Source organism: Pan troglodytes, chromosome 8 (genome assembly GCF_028858775.2).
Source record: "Pan troglodytes isolate AG18354 chromosome 8, NHGRI_mPanTro3-v2.0_pri, whole genome shotgun sequence".
Lineage (NCBI taxonomy): Eukaryota > Metazoa > Chordata > Mammalia > Primates > Hominidae > Pan > Pan troglodytes.
In genome coordinates, this window is record NC_072406.2 from 19,156,739 (window position 1) to 19,179,294 (window position 22,556).

At 44.2% G+C, this 22,556-nt stretch overlaps 1 protein-coding gene across 5 annotated transcripts in view; it reads left to right on the forward strand.

The window, feature by feature from the left end:
• Nucleotides 1-21,726, forward strand: part of PFKFB3 (6-phosphofructo-2-kinase/fructose-2,6-biphosphatase 3) — a 184,573-nt gene extending 162,847 nt beyond the window's left edge. For 4 of the 5 annotated variants that reach the window (XR_010146568.1, XR_010146571.1, XR_010146570.1 and 1 more), the window contains 2 exons: nucleotides 18,465-18,561; nucleotides 19,851-20,196. The gene's annotated coding sequence lies outside the window, so the exon portion shown is untranslated. Of the gene's footprint in view, nucleotides 1-18,464; nucleotides 18,562-19,850; nucleotides 20,197-21,076 lie in introns of those variants that run through there. The other variant, XR_010146569.1, reaches the window with a different exon arrangement.
• Nucleotides 21,727-22,556: the final 830 nt, after the last annotated feature.

The following is a 22,556-nucleotide window of genomic DNA, read 5'->3' on the forward strand; positions in this document are numbered from 1 at the left end:
AAGGAGAAAGCATCATTGTTTGATTTGGAAGCCACTGACTTCAAAACAGCCTTTTCAATACACTTCACCCACTTCTCTCTAAAATGCAGGGAAGGCCAGGTGCGGTGGCTCATGCCCATAATCCCAACACTTAAGGAGGCCAAGGCAGGAGGATCACCTGAGGTCAGGAGTTCAAGACCAGCCTGGCCAACATGGCAAAACCCCATCTCTCCCAAAAATACAAAAATTAGCTGGGCATGGTGATGGTGTGTGCCTATAATCCCAGCTACTTGGGAGGCTGAGGCAGGAGAATAGCTTGAACCTGGGAGACAGAGGTTGCAATGAGCCAAGATCATGCCACTGCACTCCACCCTGGGTGACAGAGAGAGACTTTGTCTCAAAAAATAAATAAAATAAACAGGGAAGAAAACAGCTTGAATGTACCTCATTATAGTTAAGACCACCAAGTGCATTTAGACTCCTTTAATTTATTCAGATAATAAAAACAGGTGCTAAAGGCATGTTCTCTTTTAAAAAAACATTTGCTGCCTACAGTTAGGCTTAATTCTAAACTTCCTATTTATTATACTGTAAGTTAATCTGTTATACCCATGACAGCAAGCGTTATTATTAAATCATCACCATGCATCAGCCAGGACCATGTCTTTGCCTTCTTGATCAGTGTAAATCTTTCTTGTTTCTGGAATCCCCTGGAAAGTCATTTTATAAACATCATTTTAAAGATGCCGATAGGCCACCCCATAAAGTAGTCTTGCCAAAATGAAACTAGCAATTTATGAGACACACAAAGAATAGAAGAACAAGTTAAAAGGCACACGGGAATGTGCCAACAAGTCCATGGGACTTATGGGATGCTCTACAGGACAAACAACCTGATTTCAACAAAGCACTGCACAAATAAATAAAAGAGAGGGCGGGTGGGATGTCCAGTCTCCATACAGGGACTTGAGGCAGATCCCCAATTGCAATGTGAGAAACCTAGTTGAATTCTGATTCAAAAAAATTGTAAAAAATGAAAACCTAAATCTACACATCTGTGACATTTATACGACAAACTAAAAAATTGCATACCCACTGGATTTTTGATGACGGTAAGGCATTATTGGCCATTTTTGGGGTGTAATAAGAGTATTATAATTTTTTGGCTGGGCATGGTGGCTCACGCCTATAATCTCAGCACTTTGGGAGGCCGAAGTGTGTGGCATGTGCCTGTAATCCCAGCTACTTGGGAGACTGAGGCAGGAGAATAGCTTGAACCTGGGAGGCAGAGGTCAGGAGTTTGAGACCAGCCTGGGCAACATGGCGAAACCCCGGCTCTACTAAAAATACACAAATTAGTCAGGCATGGTGGTGCATGCCTGTGATCCTAGCTACTTGGGAAGCTGAGGCAGGAGAACCTCTTGAACCCAGGAGGTGGAGGTTGCAGTGAGCTGAGATTGTGCCACTGCCCTCCAGCCCAGGCGACAGAGCAAGACTCCATCCCCGCCCCCCACCCCCGCCGGCCACCAGCCAAAAGAGTATTATAATTTTTTTAAAGAATAACTGTTTAGACATATCGCCATATTTATGGATGAAATCATAGGCTGTCTTGGATTTTTGCTTCAAAATAATCAGGAATGGGGGAGAGGACAGTGTAGAAAGAGCCACGTTAGTCATGAGGTGCTGATTGCAGAGACTGGGTGATGGGTACACCAGCTCATGATACTGTGCTGTTTCCATAAATGTTTCACTTGCCTTAATACAACATTTTTAAAAAATGTGTCAATTCTCACAATCTACTGATGCAGGAAATGAATTACTTTATATGACTCTGTTCACTTTAATAGATGTAAGCTAATATATTCTGAACAGCTTGGATTGACGGGCATTAGCTGTTTTTGCATAAATCATGGAATTTCTCCCATGACTCAGGGTAAGGTGCTGGGGCTGCCAGAGGACCTGCCCCAGCAAGATTTTTCTCAAGAGCGAGACTCCATCAGCCCAGGCAGACGGGAGCAGGTTCTCGGCCGGTGTAGACAGCAGCAAACAGCAGAAGGGAAGCCATTCTCACTACATCTTCCCTGCAGTAGCCACAGCCAGGCCCTTAGGAGGAGCAGCGACCGGGGGTGTCCAGAAACATCCTGTCCCTGGATGGAAACTAGGTCTCGTTTGGATTTTTTTTTTCTTTTTTTGCCGTGTTAGTTAGGAAATTATTTATTAATTTACAAGACAGGTTTTATCTCAGCCAAGGTGGGAAATGGCATCCCTGTCCCTCCCAAAGCACAGAGCACAGAAATGAGGCTGTTTACGTCGCGAGTCTCTGCGCTGGTGTTTAAGTCATTAAAAAAGATATTCGAAAAAAAAAGTCTCTAAATACAGGTTTATGGAAGATTTCATAACAGCTTTAAGGAACTATCATGGTACACTGGGAAAGTCACCCATATTGCAGGATAGATTTCTTCTGTTGGCTGACGAGCATTTGTTTATAGTCGGCCTTGACTCTACCACAATTTTATAAGTAGTTCTTTTATTTTTTTAAAAGCAACATTTTGGGACAAAATATTGTGAACAAATAAGGAATACTACTATATTTGTGAAACCCCTTGTTAATTTCCAAGTGATATTTTAAATCTTGAATAAGACATGTATGCTCGTAAATAAAGAGGGAAAAGAAATAATTAAATCAATGTTCATAAGAGCTTCTCAGAAAATAAGAAAGAGATAAGTGATAGAACTATAATCTACAATCTACCCTAATAGTATATCTGCATCATTTCTTAAACTTTGTTTAGTATTTTACCATGCTGTTTCTTATCATATGTGAAGAATGCTGTGAGGTAGCATGTCAATGTTTTGCAGATTAATAAACTGAAGTTAAAAGAGAAAAAAAAATCATGGAATTTCATCTTCTTAGAAACAGATGTTGAAATTAAGATTCAAAAAAAGCTAAGTTTTCTGCCTCACTCTCCACTAATGGGAATGAACAGAGACAGAACTGAAGCGCACGCTTTGTGGTTTCACAGCCTCTCCAGTCATATCACGACTGCTTTTCATCCTGCCCTTGACAGAAAAGAGACATTCACAGCCCTTTCTCAGATAGGAAAATGACATTATCAATACAGGAATGTGATTTCCTGTATTGATTTCCAATTTCCCATGCTCCCCTATCTCCCTGCATGGGCCGCCATGGAAAATCACCAAAAGCACTCCTCTGATCCCAGGTAGCTCTGTTCCTGCCACCTGTGGCCTTTTGCTCTCCCTAATTCCTCCTTTTCTGGCAGAACCTCTCAGGTTCCCTACGGAAGACCCACCAGCAAGCCACTACAAGTTATAGTCAAGAAATGCTTTGTTGGCTGGGCACAGTGGCTCACACCTGTAATCCCCGCACTCTGGGAAGCTGAGGCAGGCGAATCACTTGAGGTCAGGAGCTCGAGACCAGCCTGGCCAACATGGCGAAACCCCGTCTATACTAAAAATACAAAAATTAGCCGAGTGTGGTGGCGGGCGCCTGTAATCCCAGCTATTCGGAAGACTGAGGCAGGAGGATCACTTGAACCCGGGAGGCGGAGGTTGCAGTGAGCCAAGATTGCACCACTGCACGTCAGCGTGGGTGACAGAACGAGACTCTGTCTCAAAAAAAAAAGAAAAAAGAAAAAAAGAAAATGCTTTGTAAAGGCAAACCCACAATGGCATGCAGTAGTAATACCACTGGAGTTGCCTGAAAGTGTCAAAGTCGGGCATTCCCTGAGCTGGGAACACTGCATTCCCTTTCATCTGTCCCTATAAGGTATAAAGGCTGCAATGTCAAACCAGGTCCCTGAAATAGCTCCAAGAATCACACGTTTCTGCAAGTAGAGGCACAGACTACATTTAAAGAGGGCCTTGTTCATAAGAATCGGGGGCAGGAATAAGTGCCAAATGATGAAGGGAAAATGACAAAGTAGCCAAGTAGCAGGTTACAGGAAAGCTCTGGGGGTTGATCTCGGGGGTGGCAAGCGGGGCTGTGCTTAGCTCTGGCCTCCGGGATTGTCTTGGCTGTCTGTCATCATCTCTTGGAGGGGTCCTGATTAGGCGGACAGGCTTCTGTGTGGAGGGCTGGAAAGCTTGGCTGAACTTTTCAGTAAAGAACACAGAGGTAGGATTGAAAGCTCCTTTTCTATCTACCAGGATAATTTGTATCTTGGAAGAATAAAATATACATTTTTTTTCCAATTTGTTTTTGCCCGGGCTCTTTCTACCTGTCCTCATCTCTCACCACTGTCTCTCCATCTCGGCTCCAATCTTATCTGAAGTTTCAGCTCTAATGAAATACCTACTGTCAGCGGCGTGCCAAGAATGGGGCCGTGTGAGCCATCTGCCTGGGGTGCAGGCAATAACAGGGACACTGCCCATAGAGAAATTTAAAAACAATCATAAAATAGGCTAAAATCTACTTTTGCCATGTGCTGGCAATTCTAAACAATGTCAGCTACTAAACACACCTTCCAGAAGAAAGATCTCTGGTTGGTATGCGTTCTAAACAACTGCTGGGGTGCTGGCTGAGTTTTAATGATATGTTAAGGTTTCACATTAGCAGATTTTTATTAGTCATTTGTTTGTAAATATTGTTTTCTATATGGAAGTAAATTTGGAGACCGGCCGACTGCTCACAGTCAACTTCCAACACATGTCAACTTAGCTATACGCCCTGGTTTCAAGAACAAGCCGTTAATAGTTCAGAATCCTTCTAGCTGACTTTGCACATAGTGAGAGCTGCATATTCTTCTGTTTAAACAGTGGAATCAAATAAGCAATGATTATCAGTGACTGGAAAAGACCAAGAAACAGAACTTGAGTTATTTCGCTTTGTCATCCCATGTGGCCACTTGGAATTTCTAAATCAGCCTTTAAAATTTAAACTGCTGAAACTGTATGAACTGGGGGGTAGAATACTTTTGTTTGGCAAGAGCAAGTTTTAGCTCGCATGAGAAATCTCTTACTAAATGTGATGATAGCTTTAACGTGAAACTGCTTTTTAATTATTGCTTGTTTGAAAACAAAAGGACAAATCAAGAAATTAAATGTCCGTGACATGATTTCATAGCTGCCTACCTTTTACCTTTTGCAAATGCTTTGATTTTATTGCCATTTACTGGTAATTTTTGTAACTGTCTGATTAGACATGAGACACACAAAGTTTGATAAAAGGAAAATGCTACAATCAGCAGTTTTACTCTGGCTGTTACTATCATTCATTTAATTTCATAATTATCACTATCAGTAGTTTATGGAGGGAGATGGTGTTAAAAACGACCTGCCCCAGGTGCCGAACACGCTGGGTGCTGGTTGCTCAGTGTGACCGGTTGTCTCCTGCCGAGCTGCTGTTCCCTTCAAGCATGATGCTTTTCCCCTTGTAAGTTCCTGCTCCCACTTTGAGACTCAGTTCACAGCCCCTCCTCTGCGAGACTCTTCCGATTCCATCTCGCCTAAATGATCGGTTTTAATTTCCCTTCTTGCCTTTGTGCATTAGTTTATCCTTGCATTGGCTGTGCTGCGGTTTCATGATTTATTTGTTAGTCTCTTTCTGCCTCTAGATGATGAGCTAATGGAGAGCAGAGATCACAGCTCATTCATCTCAGTGTCTCCAGTTCCCAGCCTAATCCCTGGCACATAATGGGTGCTAAGTCATCACTCTTGAAATGAAAGAAGAATGATGTGGCTCTCAATAGCTATTAAATTAGGCTTGGCTTGGAGACTGTTCTTTACGCTAAGTTTTTTCTGTTTTGTCAGCTCAGCGGCTAACACCCTCTCCACAGGTGCTCCCCCTGCCGCTGCCTCGCACACCTCAACACTCACCCTAGCGCCAAGGTGGTGGGCAGAGGAGGCAGGCAGGGGACAGGTATGGGTGAGGATACAGAGGAATGGGACGCGAAATCCAGACTTCTAGAAATTGTGCAGCGTCCCTTGACATCCAAGCAAGGGCAGTCACTGTTTCCTGAGAAGTAAAGCTTAGGATGAATTTACATTGCCTATGAATAGAGTATTCCCACTCCCCAAACCATTCTATATGTGGGAATAATCTAGAAGCAAAAAGGCCAAAATGATTTCCTCTTTTTACTCATTCCATTAACTTTGGTTTAACTGAATACCTACTGTGGTCCAGCACCATTCTAGGGTCTATGGAAAATACCAGGAAAGAGGCACATGTTCATTGCAGAAAAATCAGAAAATGGAAATAGGCAGAAAGAAATTTTTTCAAAATGCCCATAATCCCATCACCCACAGATAATTGCCATTAGGGTTTAGGTAGAGATCTTTTCTTTGTCTCTGTCTGTGTCTGTGCATATGTGTGTGATCTATCAAAAGGAACCATAATACACATTCTGTTTTGTGATGTAATTTTCTCCTAATAACGTATCATGGCATCTTTCCATAGTCCTATGTGCTCTTTACAGTATTACATTTAGCAGCTAATATTGCCCTGTGCCTTTATATGATGACTTCTTCAACCCCCACTCTATTATTGGATATTTAAGTTGGTTTTAAACTGGCTTTTACTGTTAAGAACCATACCTGTGCTGTTTACAATCATGAATCATTCACTGAGCAAATGCTGAACAGTTTCCTTAAGATAAGTGTCTGGAAGGGGAATGGCCGGGTCGAAGGGTAGGAACTAACGAGCTGCCCCTTCTAGACAGCCTGAAGGGAAGGGCTCAGCGGAGTTTGTGACGATCCCATAATGAGAAGCTGATGTGGAACTAGGGATCTCCTGGGCTGGGTCCTACCCCAGGAAGTCTCTTCTCTCTACTCTGCATTTTTATCCATCCCAGGAAATGACTGATGCCACAGCTCAAAGGGGCATGGCCTTGAATAGCAGAGTCCAGGCAGGAAGCATGGCCAGAAGCCCTGCAGGGACTCTCCCTCACATTGCCCACTTTGTGGTTAAGGAGGAAAAGCCTCCCTAGAGGCTACCAGCTGACTCTCTAAGTGGCATTCACCAGATCCAGCCCACCTGCCCACCCCTAGGCCAAACAGCAGTGAAAAGGAATGAAACTGCCCTGACTGGTTGACTTTAACCCTGGTTCATTTCTAGGGACTTGGCACGAACTGTCTGAATCCAGTCAGGCTCCTTAAACAAACAGGGGAGGGAGAGGGGCTGCCCAGCGGCGAATGCCATCCCAGAGTGCGCATGAAACTGTTACAGAAAAAGGTCCAGATCCAGACCCCAAGAGAGGGTTCTTGGATCTTGTGCAAGAAGGAATTCAGGATGAGTCTGTAAAGCGAAAGCAAGTTTATTAAGAACATAAAGGCCAGTTGCCTTATGGAATGTCCCACATTCTAGGGCTGCATGATTATTCTTGGAGGTGTCACTTAATTTGTTCCTCTGTCCCTGAGTATTTTCTTTTTTTCTTTTTTTTTTTTTGAGATGGGGTCTCTGTTGTCCAGGCTGGAGTGCAATGGTGCGATCTAGGCTCACTGCAGCCTCTGCCTCCTGGGTTCAAGCCATTCTTCTGCCTCAGCCTCCTGAGTAGCTGAGATTATAGACATGCACCGCCATGGCTGGCTAATTTTTCTGTATTTTAAGTAGAGACAGAGTTTCACCATGTTGACCAGGCTGGTCTCAAACTCCTGACCTCAAGTGATCCTCCTGCCTTGGGCTCCCAAAATGTTGAGATTATAGGCATGAACCACCACGCCTGTCCCTGTCCCTAGTATTTTCTGATTAGATTCAGAAGAAAGGCTTTTGGGACAATAGGTGATGCTACATAATACATACTGTATTATACCATGTGGCTCATAACATCAGGCTGTTTTCCTGTTGATGACGGTATATTTGATATATTTGATCCTTTAAGAATGGAATCCAGCATAGTTTCTTTCTCTTTCATTCCAAAAAGAACCATTACTACAAATCCATTTATATATAAGAGACTGTTCTGAAAATGTGGGCATAATAGCATGGCTTATAGTGGAATACAGAGAAAGGAAGAGATTAAAACTGAGTATTCTTTCTGTAAGGTGGTGTATGTGTATGGAAACGTGGATTTGTGAGGTTCATGAGGTGGACTGTGATAGACGTAGACACCCACCTTGGATCCTCCTTCAAGAAAGGACTCACTGCCCAGCTGTGAAGAGTGTGGTTGGCTGAAAACCTCTATGAGCTCCTTCCCGATCTGCCTGGGCTGTTGAGCTGGGGTCACACTCTTCTCAGGGGCACCTCGACCAATGTCAGAGCCACGTGGAGGTAGCTGAAGGCATGCTTTCACCAGGGTGACCACCAAAGATCAATGACTTCAAAAGGCAATGGCACAAGAGCCTTTCTGTTTCTGCCCAACACAGGACATCCTGGGTTCAGGAAAAGTTATAATTTAAATATACATTCAAGCTTTTTCTTTTCTTTTCTTTTCTTTTCTTTTTTTGACAGAGTCTTGCTTTGTCATCCAGGCTGGAGTGCAGTGGTGTGATCTTGGCTCACTGCAACCTCCGCCTCCCAGGTTCAAGGGATCCTGTGCCTCAACCTCCTGAGTAGCTGGGATTACAGGCATGCACCACCACACCTGGCTAGTTTTTGTATTTTCAGTAGAGTCCGGATTTCGCCATGTTGGCCAGGCTGGTCTTGAACTACTGACCTCAAGTGACTCCCAAAGTGCTAGGATTACAGGCATGAGCCACTGTACCTGGCCAAGCTTTTTCTTACTATAGAGTGGGAGTGGCATCTTCTCCAGCCTTCTGCATATGAGGTACAGTCTACCTTTGCTCTGGAACTCCCTGCTAGGCTGGAAGACTCTTGGCCAGGTCTGCATCATGGTGTGACCCTCCCCCTGCCCAATTGCATTTTGCAAGTATGACTCCCCAGTCCACTTTTTATACTCCAAACACTGCTGCAGTCTTCTCCAGGAAGAACTCAACTGGCACACAGACTGTATGGAGAATCTAACTAAAATTCTGGCTCATTTGCCCAGAAAAAACCAACCATACATGGAAGCCCTAAATCCTGAATACAAGTTCAAGGTATTCATGGATGCCTTGAAGCCCATGGACCCCACCTGAAGAGCCCTGGGATTTGACTCTCCACCTGCACTTCATACTCCCATGGGGGACGTGCTCTTGATACTGTCAAGAGTTATAACTCTAGCAAGGGGCAATGGTTGCAATCTGGGCAGGACAACCATGAGAGGCAGTGCAGTGATGCATCTCCCTGGGTGGCAGGCATTCTCTCTCATTATCCTTCCTCATTGAATTTGGTAATGAACCTTCATAAGGAGAAGATAAATTCTCCTGGGATCTTTGGGTCCCTGAGAAGCAGGAGAGCTGACATTGGAATAGAGAAAAGCTGGCATCTTAGGCTAAATGATGACTGAAAAGGGTGTAGGCAATTTTCAGGTTTCTTCCTAGATTGTCCAACTCAATCAGGGCAAAGGAGGGAGCAGGAAGTCCAGAAAATCATCATGTTCATGAAGAAAGAGTATGCATTTGTAGAGAGTTATTCATGAGTTTGAGCTCTCAGAGGAGCCGGTGGAGCGGAAGGCATTGGATGGGCTATCGTAGCAGGAAAAGGGGCATTTCAAGATCCTAAGGTCTAGGATTCAGGAAATTCAATCAATCAACACCTCATTATTTGTTTCTATCTCACCTTCTTCCATAAAGAATGATGATGTGTCCCTGTGTGGTCATGTAAAATGGGTTACAATTTGGAGACAGAGGCTGAGGGTGGAAAGGCTGAAGAAGCCATGAAGAAATTGTGTCTGGGACCTGCGGGAGGGGCAGACAGAAGAGGCAATTGTGCGCAAAGACTGCGTATTCTCAGTAGCCAGTGATTTAAGTTTGGTGTGAAGGATATAGCATCTTTGGGAAGCAACTTGGTGATTCTCAGGATGAACAGGGCTTTTTGACCAAATCAGTGTTACACAGAAGCAGCATGTGGTTGTGATACCAGTTCAGAAAACTATACATACATAACCTGAAAAGCGAAAAGTTCCTTTTCATGACACCATGCCCCCTCCACCCTAAATTCAGTTCCCGGGAAATAGCTACTGTTAGCAGGGCTGTGTCTTTTGGATTTGCAGTGCACTCCTCTTTCTGGGAAGGCACGGGTGCAGGGCTCCTCCTGTGGGGAGGACCCCTTGCCCATCCATGCACCCATAGGGCCACCTGCTCCTTCTCAAGCTGCCCCTGGGAGCAGATGCATCTTGGATCACTGTAACTGGCTCCTCCGTGATGAGGACAACCATCGGAGTGGGGAGATTGGAGCATACACCACCAGCTTCCTTCTGTTGGTAGAAGCCCCATGACGGCCTTGCATTCTAAGGACAACCTGATTGGCTGATGATTTTATCCCTCGGAAACTCAGATATGGATGGAAAGTTGAGAGGTGAGCTCTCCTTCTTCCCCAGGGGGTAGAGGGGATCCTGTCCATTCCCGGAGCTGTGCTCCAGCCTCTGCCTGCACGCCCGAGGCTGGCCCCACCTCTGCCAATATCCATTGCCCTGTTTTGACTTGCAACAGAGACGCTCATTTTGCGCTTTTGCCTGACCACGAAGATTTGTCTGCTGCAGCTTTCTTGTGACTGATGTTATTTGCTCCACTGTGGAAAAATCCCAGGAGCCTCACAGATCAAGGGCCTAAAGGGAATCGTGTGGGAGGCCTCTGACACTTTGTGTAAAGGGGAAAAACATTATTCCCAGGAGGCAATCAGTCCTCGGGGTGGTGAACTCTGGCCACGGGACCAGCTCCGTCTCTGCGGTGAAATGAGGATGTGTCCTGCTGAAACATGAGTGGGACTTGCGAAGGTCTGGAGGCCAAGTCAGAATTTCCAGGCTGCTTCCATGGGTTCCACGGTCACCCTGGGGTCTGGTCCGAAGCCTGGCTTTTTCCCATTTGAGACACACATTTTCCTATACCCTAACACGGAGGCTAGCACAGTGTCTGATACTTTGTGGACCCTTGATCAATATTCTCGGAAGGAAGACTTTGATAAATATTCTAAAAGTGCCTTATCTGTTCTAGATGCTAGAGATTCAGCAGTAAACAAAATGAACTAAAAATAGGACTACCGTTTGATCACCAATCCTGCTATGCAGTATCCACCCAAAAGAAAAGGAACCACTCTATAAAAGAGATACCTGCACTCTTATGTTCATTGTAGCACTATTCACAATAGCAAAGATAAGAAATTAAACTAAGTGTCCATCAGTGGATGACTGGTTAAAGAAAATTTGGTACATATACACAATGGAATAGTACTCAGCCATGAAAAAGGATCATGTCTTTTGCAGCAACGTGGATGGAGCTGGAGGACATCATCTGAAGTGCAACAACTCAGAAACAGAAAGTCAAATGCCACACATTCTTATTTATAAGTGGGAGCTAACTAATGTGCACACATGGACACAGAGAGAAAATAATAGACATTGGAGACTTGGAAAGGTGGGAGGAGGGTGAGGGATGAGAAATTATCTATTGGGTGCAATATTCACCATTTGGGTGATGGGTACCCTAACAGCCCAGACTTCACCACTATGTCAAATATCCATGTAACACGTAACAAAACTGTAAAAATAACTGTAAAAAGTATTTAAAAATTGTAAAAAATTGTAAAATTGTAAAAAAAATCCCCTAAATCTATAAAAATTAAAAAATGGACAAAAATTCTTGTTCTAATGAGTCCTAAAAAATTAACTCCCTTGATACATTCTCTTTCTTCCTGATACATTCTATTATCTTTCTGTATTTCTACCAATTAATTTGGTTTTATTTCCCTTCAAGAAATAAACAACAAAACATCTTGTTAAAGGGACCATTCTTGGTCAGGTCAATAAACATAAATGAACCTGGCCAGGCGCAGTGGCACATGTCTGTAATCCTAGCACTTTGGGAGGCTGAGGCAGGAGGATCACTTGAGCCCAAGAGTTGGAGACCAGCCTGGGCAACATGGTAAAACCCTGTCTCCACCGAAAAAATACCAAAAATTAGCTGGGGTGGTGGCATGCACCTGTGGTCTCAGCTACTTGGGAGACTGAGGTGGGAGGATTGCTTGAGCCCAAGAGGTTGAGGCTGCAGTGAGCTGTGATCATGTCACTGCACTCCAGCCTGGGTGACAGAGTGAGACCCTGTCTCAAAATAAAATAAAATAAAATTAATGAAGAATGCATCTTCTAAGAGACACAGCCTACGGTGGATAAATGAGGAATATGAAGCTGTAGTTCTCAGGAAGCTCAAAGTCATTCCTTGGATGCTTTTGGCTCAACCTGGTTTTAAAAACATGGAAAAATGAAGAAATGTATGGGCTTATAAAGGAGAAAATCCAGAGGTTGGGCTGACCTTCAAGGTAGCAGCAGTGGCTCATGGATGTCATGAAGAAACAGCTTCTTCTTCTTCTTTTTTTTTTTTGAGACAGGATCTCTGTTACCCAGGTGAAAGGGCAGTGGCACGGTCACGACTCACTGCTCAGCTTCCTGAGATCAATTGAGCTGAGACCACAGGTGCACACCATCATGCCTGGCTAATTTTTACATTTTTTCAGTAGCGACGAGGTCTCCCTATGTTGCCCAGGCTGGTCTTGAACTCCTAGGCTTAAGGGATCCTCCTGCCTCATTTGCCCAAAGTGCTGCGATTGCAGGCCTGAACCACCACGCCTGGCCAGAAGCAGCAGCTTCTGTCTGTGTTCTTCATCCTGCCTGTTGCAGTGTTGACTTTAACCTAAAACCGGCTCTCATCACAGTTCTGGAACAGCTGCCAGTAGCTCTCAGAGCCACGTGTTCCCTCATTTGTGCCTGACAGGAGAGAGGCTGGCTTTCCATGGCCTTCAGAGTGGGAAATCACCTTGCTGGAGGCCTCCAGTGAATTTCTGCCCAGTTCTAAATGGTGAGCGTTGGGTTCTGTGTCCATTTCTGAACCAACCACTGTCCATGGAAATAGGATGCCTTTTTACCCTGCAGTGGACATCAGTTCTCCAACTCATAAGGGAGGAATAGAACAGAAGTCATTCTGTACAATTTAAATGTAAAGTTGACCTTTATCCATCTTCTCAAAGCCTTCCCTCTGGGCCTGGTGGTCTCTGTGGGACAAATATTTTCCTTCTTCTCATTTCCCAGGAAGTAGAAGTAGGGTGTGTGTCCTCTCTCCTCCCAACTGCTGATTCCGAAACTTTTTGTTTTGCAAAACCCCATGCTCCTTTGAAACTGATGCCTTTATTCCTCCCTCAGCTGTGTCCTCGTCACCTAGTAAGTTCCTTGTCATGCCCATTCTCTGTTGTTTTTTAAGTTCTCAGTTTTTCTTTGTATCCTTTCTTCTAATTTCATTCTCTTTTAATTCAGTAAACAATCAAACAAAAAAGAAATATGTGACCCAACATTCTGCTTCTCAGTTTTTTCCTTTGTTTACGTTTTAAACTTCCCCCTCCAGTGTGATCCTTTCCTTCCCTAAACCCCAGCCATTGACCCTCATCGTCTTATTCTGTGTCTTGTCATCAGCAGAAACTGCATCTCTTTTGGAATCTTGATTTTAAATGCCCTATGTCCTGGCTACTACCTTCCCTCCTTCTTGCTAACTTCCTACTCTCCTTTGCACTCACCCAGCAAAAATCACCCACTCACCCGACCCTGGTTGAACCCAATGATCTACTTTCTTTGTGATTGGACTGAACTGCTGAATACTGTTTGAGAAGCTCACACTAACTGGCTTCACAATGAATTGCAAACCTGACTGACGGCTCAACTCTATGTAGAAATTCTGCAGTGCCACCCTGTAGGCATCCTAGCATCCAAGATGGCCTCATTACTGGCTGCTCCTTCTCCTTTGCCGATTCCGCCTCCACTTCCTGGCTTCTAAACAGACATTCCCAGGGCTTCCGCTCAAGACCTCTTTTCTTCTCTCCCATTCGTTCTGCTCTTTCCACCTCTATTCGTTTCCATAACTTTGAAACACCATCCATGTAACTGTGACTTCTAAATGTCTCTCTTTAATCCAGCGCTTTCCCCTGGGTGTTAGTCTGGTAAATTGTCTGTTGACATATTCAGTTGCTGACTCACAGGCGACTCAAACGGAACATATCCCATGTGAATTTCAAATCTCCCTTTCTGCTTCATCTAAAATTTCTCTTCCAGTGTTCTCGGTTTCTGTAGCTCGACCTTGTCACCGTCTACCCCCTTACTACAGCCCCAGACCCTCAATGTCTCCATTTTCCTCACCAGTCTTTTTCCTTCACACATTCGGCATTCGGCGACCTCCATGGATTCCACCTTCAAAAGAGCCATATCTCAAATCCATCTACCACTTTTCACCTCTGTCACCATCCCCAGGACAGTCCATCATCATCTCACCTGGCTCATGATAATAGAGTCCTAAATGGCTTCCCTGCGGCCACTCTTGACCACTGTAGTCCACACTTCACCCAGTAGCCTGAATGATCTTTGAACAACATCAATCACATGATCTCACTTCCTTGCTTAAAACTTGTCAATGGCTTCCCACCATGCCTCAAATTCCAGTGCAATCTTCCCTTACCTCCCTCATTAGCCACACTGGCTCCCATCCTCCCTTGCTCGTGATGCTCCAGTAACACTGATGTCCTTTTCAGATCTTAGAACATGTTGAACTCTTTGAACCTCAAGGTCTTTAATGGACTTTCCTTTCACCTGGATTAGTCTTCTTTGGTCTCTTCTTACAGCAGAAATTTCTCATCTCTTGAAACTCAGCTTGAGTGTCGTCTGAAAGATGCCTTGCTGTCCACCTCCTCTAATGTGTGTCTGACTCATTATTCTCTGTCGTGACTCTTTTTTCCCATTGAATGAAACCTCTCATAATCCTAGTTATTTTATTTACTTGTTTATTGTCAGTCTTTGCCATTAGAATGTAAGTTCCATGGGGACAGACCCTGGTGAGTCAGGTTCACTGTTGCATCCCCAGGACCTAAGACCATCTGTTACATTGTCAGTACTTAACAGGTGCCTGTTGAGTGAAACAGATGAGTGAATGTGAATCCCTCTGTGGATCATTCATCATGATCTCGGAGGCCTTCGAAGCCTCGCACAGGATATGCCCTTGACCTTCCTGTCCCTTCGTCACTTAGCTCAGGTATTAGAGTTCTCCACAGAAGCAGAACCCATTGAATATATCTGTATCTATATCCATAGATATATCAGAGATTTACTATGGGAATTGGTTTATGCAATTATGGAGGCCGAGAAGTCTAAAGATCTGTTGTCTGCAAACTGGAGAATCAGCAAAGCCAGTGGTGACATTCAGTTCAAGTACAAAAGTCTGGGAACCAGGAAAGCTGATGTTGTAACTCCCATCTGAGGCCGAAGCCTCGAGAAGGAAGAGTTTCAATGTCCATAGGCAGAAAGAGAGGGATGCCTCACCTCACTCTGCTCACAGGCTAGTGTCTTTGGCAGGTTCTGAACTCCTTTGAAAGTAGGGTTCTCATATCCTGTCCAGCCTCATGCCCCTTTCTCACTTCTTACCCTGCAGTGCTTAGCTCTGTGTTTTGCACTCCACATGTATTGACTATATAAATAATTTAACTTTTCTACTTTAGTGAAGAGGAAAAAAATTTTCACATACAGATTGAGAAATTTACTTCAACTGGCACACTTGGAGAGATGAGGATTTCAGGTCAGAATTGTTCACTCCGTGCCTCTCCAATACGATTAAAAGACCATCAGTATCACTTCACACCGAAGCCAATGACTGTCATCAAAAAACCAGAAAAGAGCATGTATTGGCCGAGATGTAGAGAAATCGAAACCCATGTGCATTGCTGGTAGGAAGGTGAGATGCTGCAGCTTCTGTGGAAAATGGGATGGTGGTTCCTTAAAAATGAAACAGAGGACTACTGCGTGATTCCGCCATTCTACTTCTGGGCATATACCCCAAAGTACTGAGAGCAGGGACGTGAACACCAGTGTTCATAGCAGCGTTAATCACAAGAGCCAAAAGGTAGAAACAACCCAAGGCACTTGTACACCCACATTTATAGATGTGTTATTCATAATAGCCAAAAGGTGGAAACAACCCAGTGTCCATGGATAGACAAAGGGATAAACAAAATGTGGTCTGCCCATACAATGGAATATTATTCAGCTTTAACTAAGAATGAAATTCTGACACATGCTACAACATGGACGAACCTTGATGACATGACGCTGAGTGGAATAAGCTAGATACAAACGACAGACACCATATGATTCTATTTACATTAGATTCCCAGAGTAGTCAAATTCATAGAGACAGAAGGTAGTATGGTGGTTACCAGGGGCTAAGCTGGGGAGTAACAGGGGGTTAATACTTACGGTAAAATTCTGTAGTGGGTATAGACTTTCAGTTTTACAAGAGGAAAAGAGTTTTGGAGATGGATGGTGCTGATGGTTGCACAACAAAGTTAATGTGTTTTGTTTTGTTTTGAGACTGTGTCTTGCTCTGTCGTTCAGGCTGGAGTGCAGTGGCGTGATCTCAGCTCACTGCAACCTCTGCCTCCCGGGTTTGGGTGATTTGCCTGCCTCAGCCTCCTGAGTAGCTGGGATTACAGGCACTCACCACCACGACCAGCTAATACTTTTTGTATTTTTAGTGGACACGGGGTTTTGCCATGTTGGCCAGGCTGGTCTCGAACTCCCGACCTCAAATGATCCACCCACCTCGGCCTCCAGAAGTGTTAGGATTACAGGCATGAGCCACTGCGCCCAGCCGTTAATGTGTATTTAATGCCTCTGAACTATAGACTTAAAAATGGTTAAATGCCAAATTTTATGTTATATATATTTTACCACAATTTAAAGGAAAAAAAAAAAAAGAAGAGAGCATTGGAAGTAGAGCAGTGGATCTTAACTTAGGGCTCACAACTTCTTCGAGTTTTGTTTATAAAGCTATTACCTCTTCCCATAAATACATATATAGGTATATACAGATGCATACAAGTGTTGGCATATAATTTTTTTTAATTGAAACAGGATCTCCCTCTGACACCCAGGCTGGAGTGCAGTGGTGCAATCTTGACTCACTATAGCCTTCGCCTCCCAGGCTCAGGTGATTCTCCCACCTCAGCCTCCCGAGTAGCTGGGGTTACAGGCGCCGGCCACCACAACTGCTATTTTTTTGTATTTTTAGTAGAGACGGGATTTTGCTATGTTGCCCAGGCTGGTCTCAAACTCCTCGACCCAAGCAATCTGTCTGCCTTGGCCTCCCAAAGTGCTGAGATTACAGGTGTGAACCACTGCGCCCAGCCTGGCATACAATTTTTAAAAATAAAATGTAAGCACTCAAACTTTCAAAGTTAATAACATGTGCTTATTGAAAATGAAGAGCACGTGGAAGACAGAACTCAGAAGTCACCTGTAATCACAAGCAGATTACATGTGACCTTGCTCTTCTAAGTCCTTGTGTGTGTATACACACATAATTGAATGCATATTGTTATGTTGTTGAGATCACACAATATGTATCATATTTTCACACACAATGAATATTTATCAATTTAAAGTCCCAAAGCCAAGAGTATTTTGATAACCAAGAATACACTACACCATTTCAATCAGGAAAAAAAATGTAATTTTGCCTTTCATGGAGACAAAAATTTCCTGAAAGACAAAAATGGCAACAGTCCTCTGAATAAAGATGTTGGCAGAGTTACAATTAAAATACTGTGTTCCGTTAATGCTCAATTTAAAATAGGGTATAAAGCAATGGGATATAATCCTTCTAAGAGAATGATCAGAGCTGTCCTAGTAAAATGTTAGCAAGAAGGTATGTGTCCACCGAGTTATTTAGCAGTGTATTCTTATAGTAACCCCCAAAGAGATACACACGTACATCAATGGTTATCATCAAGATGGAAATAGCAATGTGTCTGTATAGTTCCTTCCTCATGCTCCTTCTGCCGCTCTGTTGCTGACCCAATTAATGAGTCCTGGGGTGCACTGCTCAGAGGTGGCTTCATAATACCATGTTCAAGAGGCTTCTTTTGTGTTAATTATAATAAAAACATTTACAAATGGGCCAATTCAGTAGCTCTACCTTTTATCATACATTGTCATCTCAAGACATCTGAAAAACCAACGATGTTGTGAAATAAAGAATGAACATGGTCTACCTTTGCAAGGACATGGATGGAGCTAGAAGCCCTTATGCTCAGCAAACTAACGCCTGCAGAAAATCAAACACTGCATGTTCTCACTCATAAGTGGGAGCTGCAAAATGAGAACCAATGGACACAGGGAGGGGAACATCACACACTGGGGTCTGTCAGGGGAGTGTGGGTGGTGGTGGTGGTAAAGCATTAGGGAAAAGACCTAATGTATGCTGGGTTTAATACCTACGTGATGGGTTGATAGGTGCAGCAAACCACCATGGCACACGTTTACCTATGTAGCAAACCTGCACATCCTGCACATGTACCCCAGAACTTAAAATAAAAATAGAAAAGAATGAACGTGGTCTATAATAAACACAAGCACTTACTAAAAACTGCACATTTGGAACTGTGCTGATAACCCCAAATTGTCTTCTAGATATGGAGTTACCAGTAAGGAGCTCCACCGTGACTCTCCTCCCTGCTCCGTTGCCCCGACGAGGAAGTGTGAAAACGTTTCTGGCTCCATCCAAGAGGTGGGTTGACAGAGGTCGCTCCCAGAAGACAGTCCTTCCTATAAACTGACAAAACAAAAATGCCTAAAGTGTGTTAAAAGCAGAGGTAATAAAACCACCCACATTTATAAAGGGGTTGTTTTGCTACCTCTGCTTTTAACACACTTCGGGCACTTAGGACTTGTTTATTCCTTACGAGACACCAAAATTAATGAAAATACACAGACAGAACCATGGTCAGACAGGCTAAAATTGTCTAAACTTCCCTCTGCACCCCTCTCCTCCAAGAGATCAAATTTAACACCACTCTAAAAAGATAATCATACCTGTAAGTTAGCAGAAAAATTGAAAGTGTATTATTTTACATTATCTACTTTTAACATATATGTGCACTTCTAAATACTTATGCTACATGATTCAGAGATGATGGAAGAAGTTCATCCGCATTAACTGCACACATGCAACAAAGGCTGTGTCCTGAAAGCATCTTCTACATAGGAACATGCTGGCCTACAAGCCTTCCCCTTCTCACATCTATCAACCCCCTGGGCAAATCTATGCATGTGCAATGCTTAGAGGTGATGTTCACGATATCCACAAGTCATTTTTGGAAGACAGTCTTTCCTATGAATTTTAACACAAAACTTACAAAATTGCTTACTAACTGGACTTTGGTCAAACGCTGGCAACCTCTGTAACATATAGAAAGAGTAGGTGCTATAAAATTAGGACTTGTTTGCTGATCATATACACTACATGCACAGCAAAGTGAGATAAAACGCAGCCCTGTGAGACACTGGTTAATCCGGCCTCACCACAGGGAGCCCATGGGCATTTGCTCCTTTCTGCTCTTCCCTAGACCGGAACACAAATACAACGTGTCCTGTCCAAAAAGGTGGTTTGGCCATTCCATTGCCCAAAGACAATGTTTCATGTGGATTTTAACAAAAAGATATTTGGAAAATATGTCCCTTTACAACATCTACTTTTAATATATACCAACCAGTACTTCAGAACATCAAGAAAAATTACGTATCTCAAAAAGGAACATGGTGAGGCCAACTACATCTACATTGGTCAAGAATAGAAAATGCAGGCAGGACAATGGTTGGGAAATGAACATGTCCTCCAAACATGACCAATTGGGCATAGAACCCTTCTTCTGAACTGAACCCAAACTCAGCTTCTGCATAAATTCAGGATGTGCACAGACCTCCTAGAGCTTATTCATGACCCTCTAGACTAGCCTATGGAGTCTAAGTTAAGAACCCCTCTACTCAGGAATTTTCTGTCTTTTCCTGATTCCACAGTTACTTCCCTGAAGAAGAGAGGGCTTTGTTGAAGTCTTCCCATGCTTTCTGCACAGGGCTCTGGCCTTGGAGAAGGGATTTCCAGTTACTGCAGTGTCACTTGGCCCTGGGTCTCCTCCCGGGAGAGAGAAGTGTACGGCTCCCAAGGTTCCTGGCAGTTTTGAAAGAGCTCTCAGCCACAGCCGGCTTTACTTTGGCAAGTGAGGCCATCCCCTTTCTTTCCTCCTTTCCTTTCCCATGGAACCTACTCCTTCCATCTGTCTTTCAAGCTCTGCCTCAGAAATGGCAATTCAAGCCTGATTTTCTCCTTGAATGCACTCTCTCTGTGAAAGAGGCTTTTCACCAAGAATGTGGTGCTGGTGTTTCTCTTGCCAATGGGCTAAACAAAGGCCTCCGCACCGGGTAACATTTGGGCAGGCCTCTTCACACATGCCTGTCCTTCTCCGTCGCACTTGGCTAAAGCCAACAACCTATGTGTGAAAAGTATAAAGAGATGGAAAAATTCCCATGAAAAATCCTTCCGCAAAGCAATTGCGAGACAACTATGGCGTCATCTGATAACATGATTTCTATTTTGCATCTGTTCCATTGTTGGAGGGCACTCATAGTTGCAAGCCTTGCATGTACATATGTAAAAATTATAAGTGAATGCATCTGCTCAGGTTATTAGCCACTGATTGTGAAATAATCTGAAGTTTGAGAGTCTCAGTTAATAACCTATAGGTGCTGAGAGCATTCAAAGACCCAATAGCATAAGTATTAATCACCTCTTTTCTCCAGAGTAGCAAATAAGAAACCAGGAAGAGCTCAGTTTCACTTCCAACTTGTTCTTTAAGGGCCTTAGAGTTGATAGTTGTCCTTATCTGGGCTCCCTAATGCCACGACAAATCAACTAGAAAAGAAATATACCCCAAATCAGCACCCAAACACGCTGGTGCCAGCCTGTGTCCATGTTCCTGCAACAGCTGCTGCCCACGGGGTAGGACTGAGCCAGGTCTAAGATTAGCAGTGTCCCAGCTCCTCAGGTTCCTGCACATTGACTCACAACGGAATCAAAACTCGGGAGCTCAACTCTCTGGTTTCTTCTGCTTTCTCTTCTGCAATTTTCTTTCTTTCTTTTTTTTTTTTAACTTTATTTTACTGGCAACCATGAAAGAGATATTTACAGCAAGACTCAGAGCAAGGTCAGAGACCCCTAAACAGGTGGTTTTCCCTTAACTTATCAGGCTGGAGCAGAGTTTAAACCAAACTAGAGGAATCCCTCCAGCTCTGGGCACAATGTAATCTCTACATCCTGGCCTTCATCGCATTGGCTGGAAGCTGGTTGGCTTCATCCAAGGGCCTACTTCGAGGGGATTCATGCCTCTGCAAGTTTGAGCATCCCTCACTCTTGGCGCTGGCGGTGCCACTCGGCCACGGACTGGAGCATCCACTTGGTCTGGAGCTTGTACAAATAGTAGCCATAAACCACGACTTTGGTGAGGTCTGAAGACTCCAGAGGCTTCAGCTCGAGCATGGCCTTGCTCACCAGCTCAATGTAAGGGATTCCTCCCTCGCCAACCTCCAGAGAGTTAAAGACATCTCTACCACCCGGTGGAGAAGAAAGCTGACCACTGGTGTGCTTCCAGAATGCGAGAAACTCTTGAAGCCCAACATTCCCTTTCAGTGATATTACTGACATTTTCCCAAAGCTGTGTTCTTCAGAGCTGCACATGGCATTGTTAACAACTATTTCTTAAAAACATTTCTTTTAGAGACGGGATTTTGCCATGTTGGCAGGTTGGTCTCAAACTTTTGGGCTCAAGAGATCCACCCTCCTCAGCTTCCCAAAGTGCTGGGATTAACAGGCCTGAGCCCTGCGCAACAACTATTGAAACCCTTGTGAGTTAATTGGATAATTTTGCCTTTTTCTAAACCTTTGAGTTGAGACTCCTTTATCACTCTCATTTCCAGCACCTCAGTCTTCCTTTTTCCTTCCCATCACCTAATCTTTTCTTCTTCCTTTTTTTTTTTTTTTTTTTTGAGGCAAGGTCTCGCTCTGTCACCCAGGCTATAGTGCAATGGTGTGCAATCACTGTTGACGGCAGCCTCGAACCCCTGGGCTCAAGGGATCCTCCCCGTTCAGCCTTCCCAGTAGCTGGGACTACAGGCGAGCCCACCACGCCCAGCTAATTTTTGTATTTTTTTGTAGCGATGGGGTTTCATCATGTTGCTCAGGTTGAATCACCTAACTTTTTATAGACAGGCTCCAGAACTTCTCCAGGTTCTGGAACCTACATTTGATTTGAGGGTGAGTGGCCTTTGACTCTTGGGAGAAAGTTAATGATGCAGAAATGCACTTGGGAGAATTGAAAACAGACCGGAGGAACGTGTGTGTGGAGGCTGCGCGTACCCTGCTATGATGGGTGAGACGTGCTGGAGGGCAGCGTGGGCGGCGGGAGCACGGGTGGAGGGAGCAGCTGCTCAGGCGGGAGCCCTGCGGAACGTGACCCTCTGTGCACTGGAGAGCAGGAGGCTTTGAGGTGTTCTTTCTTTTTTCTGAGACGGAGTCTTGCTTTGTCGCCCAGGCTGGAGTGCAGTGGCGCGATCTCGGCTCACTGCAAGCTCCGCCTCCCGGGTTCGCCCCATTCTCCCGCCTCAGCCTCCGGAGTAGCTGGGACTACAGGCGCCCGCCAACACACCCGGCAAACTTTTTTTTTTTTTTTT